This window comes from Haliaeetus leucocephalus, unplaced genomic scaffold (assembly GCF_000737465.1).
Source record: "Haliaeetus leucocephalus isolate CR32 unplaced genomic scaffold, Haliaeetus_leucocephalus-4.0 Scaffold830, whole genome shotgun sequence".
Classification (NCBI taxonomy): Eukaryota; Metazoa; Chordata; class Aves; order Accipitriformes; family Accipitridae; genus Haliaeetus; species Haliaeetus leucocephalus.
Genome location: NW_010973266.1, coordinates 5147035 through 5152069, shown reverse-complemented (window position 1 = coordinate 5152069; position 5035 = coordinate 5147035).

The following is a 5035-nucleotide window of genomic DNA, read 5'->3' as shown; positions in this document are numbered from 1 at the left end:
CTTTCTAATAGATTTCTAATTTTTCAACCATGTAAAAAAAGAAGCAATGCTTGCTACGTAACTGTAAAGCTGTGACTCAAAGAAAGTTGATTTGGAATTTGGAGGAAAGAACTCTTGCCCCAGAGCAGTCATTCCTTGGCCTCTGATGCTTTGTCTTTATAATGTGGGTTTGAGCACTTATAATAATATAGAGAGAGTGGAAATAAGAAGCTTTGTTATCTGAGATTAGGTTTTCCCTGGAATGTACAGAAACGTTACATGTAAAGAAACCCAGAAACCTTTTCTCTGTTCTGTTTTGCAGGACTGGCAGAACAGGGTCTGTGCACCATGGGAGCGATGTGAGTACCTGAGCTGCCTGCATATCCGAAGACAAGATGTTGTGTTGATACCCCAGCCAAAAGAGGTAGAAGGACCCTCCTGTGGTGTGCATACCACTTGGGCTTCTTGGGAGTCCTGAAACATGGAGCTTGCCTGAGGAGTAGCCTTCCCTGAGGACTGGCAGGCGAGACAGGGTCATTAATAAGCGCAAAGCACACCGAGGTCTTGACAAAGCAGATCTTGTGGACGCACAAAATGGCCCCATCATTCATTTATTTTGCAAAACCACAAGCTATTTTGGGGATCTGCTGACTCAGAACATTCTCAGATTGTCATGTCATTTATAATAGAGGTTCTTAGGGAAATTAAAGTGATCTCAGGATCTTTTAATGAAATACAGCTCATGTTCAGTATGTACGTTCAGCATAACACTTGTACAATTGCCAAGGATCTCTGATATGAACACGCGAGTCTTTATAAGCAGCTGATTTTTGAGTCAATGGGCTGTAACACTTTTGAAATCAATGATTATTTAAGAACTCCTAAAACTGCACATTGTCTAGCTGCTGTGCACACAAACACTGGATCTACTCTGCTCTCTGTTGGCTCTCTGCAAATGGATAATTTGGTTCTGAGGTCTGAAGGCTGAGTGTGGATTATACACCTCTTTTCTAGCCCAGCCAGTAAAACATTCACCATACAGCTTTGCAGCAGTTTTTTATTTCAGAAGGAGCTGAAAATACTCAGCACTTTTCAGGTGGGGTTCCAGGACACTCGTGGATTATCATAAATAAGCTATTTATGGCCACAAAGAGATCTGCTTAATTAGGATTTCACCAGTGCTGATGTTTACACAGTTCATTTTGAATTTTTTTTTTTTTTTGGTTACATTCTGTGTGATACCTCAGAGTTTACAACTTGGTATATAAGCACCAATCTTCAGATTTAGAAGCTGTAAAGCTACCATCTATCCATTGTTCTTCAGGTGTTTCTGTCCTCTCGTATTTTGAAACAGGTAAGATGAGTTCCAGTAAAGCTTAAGTTTGGATGAGATGTTAAAGAACAGCACGTGTTCTGCCTTGAAATCCTCCAATGATACTTTTCACAAGAGGTTTCCTCCAGTATATTTAGCTGACCTCTATTCTGAAAGTTCCCATGTGAAAATGATAAGTTGTGCACACGTGACTAATATCAACACAAAGATGATTGTACTTTCTAGAAATTAGACAGGTGGGCAGGTCACAATGACAAGAGCAAAGGATATGTTGTATGAGTTTGTGGTGACTTCAGGGCATCATATCACGTTATGTAGAGCATGTATGTAGTGCTGTATGAGATGAAGACTGTACTTAGATCACATCATTTGCCCCCATGGATTTATTCCAAACGACATGGAATTTGCAACAGCACTTGTTTCACAAAAACATCACAACCTAGAAATTTTTCCTCTTTCCTGTGAAAAGGATATCTTTGTGAGTCAGACGCAGGACTGTGATGAGCCTCAGAAATAAAAGTCTCATAAATTAAACAACCTGCTTTCTTGCAGTGCTATAAGGTTATTTGTCAGGAGAGACTCTCAGCTTGCCAGGAAGCCACCGGAAACGGAGACTTACAAAGCCTTCCATTTAAAGGTACAAAAATGCCATTGTAAGGCATAATAAGGGAACAACTTTAACTGTTCCAAAATACCTCTCAACCCACACACATCACATACACCCTGGTACACTCAACCAAGTGAAACCTGAGATAGGCTGCGAAGCATAACTCGCTTGTCATTTTTCTAGTCTTGAATAAAATATCCTTATCAAATGCATCCTGCAAGAGACATTCCTTTTGATGAGAAAGTAGCATCCCGTTTCTGGGTAACCTCTGTTTGTTTCCAGTCATGCATTTCAGAAGAAGCAATTGAAAGAATGACAGAGAAATGCAATGTTTCTGAATAACTCAGATTTTACAAAGGCCCTGATAGTACGTAGCGGTTTGCAGTAAGAAGGGGAGAGCCATTGAGAATGGCTCAAACTCCACAGTAGTTAATCTTTGGCATTCACAAAATTGGTTTTAGCTGCCTGGACAGCACAACAGCAGCTCTAAAATCCGATGGTGGAAGAATTCATTTTGATTGCCTGTGAAAGGAGTGTTTCTGCGTGGGGCAAGCTGTTACCTGTGTTCTCATGCCTCCTTTCTTCTCCCTCTGAACATCTAAACCCTGATGCAAGGAGGTACTTCAGCACTTCCCTGTGGAAGAAACTGTTTAAAGTTAGCCATGAAGTCAGGTAGTGTCTTGATGGATTACTGCTTCCCTACAATTGCTGTGAGGCCAAATGCTGCAAACATCTACGGGAGAGCACGGGGCTCTTCTAGGGAGAGACTCCTGGCTGGCCAGTGCCACCTTCTGCAAAGACATGGCATGCTGTGGGGGAGGAGGTCCTGCTCCTGTCAAAAACCTTCTGTTGGAGCAGAAGCAGATGCAAATCTCACCGCTTCTGCCCTGCAAGTCCTGGCTGCAGTCCTCCCTCAGCTGGGCTGCCAGGCGTGCTCCCAGTTGGACAAACAAAGGAGCAAGGAAACTAAGCCCTGCACTTTCCTCAGCTCCCTCAGGATGGAAAAGAGGAAGCTGAACCCCAAGTGGCAGATGTTTGTCACCCGTGATTACAGTGGGAGACACTCAGGGATGACAGCTATAAGGATGGTACAAGAATCTGTGTGAAATACAAGGATTGCGGGCTGCAGCGGGTAACTTCTGCCAGGCAAACAGGGCTGTTTTTTAGCACGGTGCTCTGTGAGCATGTAACATCAGCAGGCTGTAAGGTAGAGCATTTGGGAGCTAATGTAAGTGGAGCACCACAGAATCACACAGTACAGACTCACGCTTCAGCTTAGCAAGAGTGTAGCTCTTTAGAAAAATAATGAAAAAGAAGAGGCAGCGGTGAGACAGGATAAATAAGGAGATAAATCACTTTGCAATACAATGCAAGCCAAAACCTGAAAATAAACAATTACTTTAAATCATATCAAGCACCTATCACAAACATCACATTTATACAATTGATCCATGTGTAAATTAGCCAATTAATTCTGAATTGGAACACTAATGAAATAATAATTATCTGTTTACAATGGAATGGTACGAGTGCGGGTCTAGAAACAGAAATAAAGAAAGACTGCAGCAAAATCCACTCAGCTCCATCACGACTGGGCATGGGGGGTGGTCAATACCAGTCTTTAATGTCCAGATACTGGGGGGAGGGGGGGGAGCACAAATAAAATACATAAAAATACATAAATATGGGCCGCAAATGACAGAGGTGTAGAACGGCTCTTTCAGAACATTGCTTGCTTTTTTTTTTCTTTTTTTTTTTTTTTTGTAACAGAGAATTGCAAAGCGGAAAATTCTTTTAACATCTTCGGAGGCTGGCTTTTGTTTTTTTGTCCCTGCTCGGCTTTCTGCCATGAGTGGTTGTTTACCCTGAGAGACTCCAGGGGGATTAGGACCTCATAGTTACCAAAGCAGTGAAAGATGGATGGAAAAGGGTGGGAGTTTCAATACAGGATGATTTTGGTGAATCATATCTAAATCAAAATATTCGCTGAGATGGAGAAAGGCAGTTCTGTAAGAACTTTGCACCCTTGACTTTTCATGTAAGAGCTGCAAACGGATAAAATAGAGCTTTAGCCCAGGTCCTCATATGATAGGCGAGAGCCCGAGTTAGGTGACTACCAGCTATTTTCTGTATAGGAACTATTTGCTGTCTCTCATTTTTTCTATACATTTTACCCCAGAGTTGAGGAGTATTTCTACTGAAATAACGTTTCTTTGAAAAATTCCTGATGAGCTTTACTTTGCCCGATGCCTTTAAGTGAAACAGTTGTTAACAAGAGCAGAATATTTCTGTAAGCTCCTATAAATTGCTGAGACCCCATCCCCTAGATAGGTTTTGTGGATTTTTCATTGCTGCACCTCCCTGTTTAACTAAACTGCTCCTCACAATGACACTAACAGTTTAGAAATGGTCACATAAGAGACGATGCTCTGAAAAAAGTCACGTACACTGAAGGTACACGAAATATCATGCCTGTTGCAGCCAAAAATATTACATGATTGGGTCTATGTAAATTTTCCCTAGATTTATAACCCCAAATGCTCAGGGGGAAGCAGAACTCCTGGGCATAGCTTACAAGCATTAACATTGAGAAGTCTGAGTCAGATAAAAGGTGTCTTATTTCAAATTGCCAGTTGTGCATCTTTAAAAGGGAAATAGCAAGAGAATTCAGTTACATTTGACTGGGGCATGAAAATGTTTAAATGTATAGATTGTTGCTCACACACACACACACACACACACATGCACACACTTCTGAGTCTATAGCTCTGCATATGCCAGGACAGATTTTTGCAGTGCATGCTCACACGTACTTCCAATGTTTAGAAGCAGGCCAGAACTGAGAGGCTGGTATGGTCTCTTCTCTCTCTTCTTTCTTCCTTCCTCCTTTCCTTTCCTTTTTCTTCCTTTCCTTTCCCCTTTTCTTTTTCTTTTCCTTTTTCCTTTCCCCTTTCCCCTTTCCTTTCCGTTTTCCTTTCCTTTTTCCTTTTTCCTTTCCTTTTTCCTTTCTTTTCTCCTTTCCTTTCCTTTTTCCTTTCTCCTTTCCTTTTTCCTTTTTCCTTTCCTTTCCCCTTTCCTTTTTCCTTTTTCCTTTCCCCTTTCCCCTTCCCCTTTGC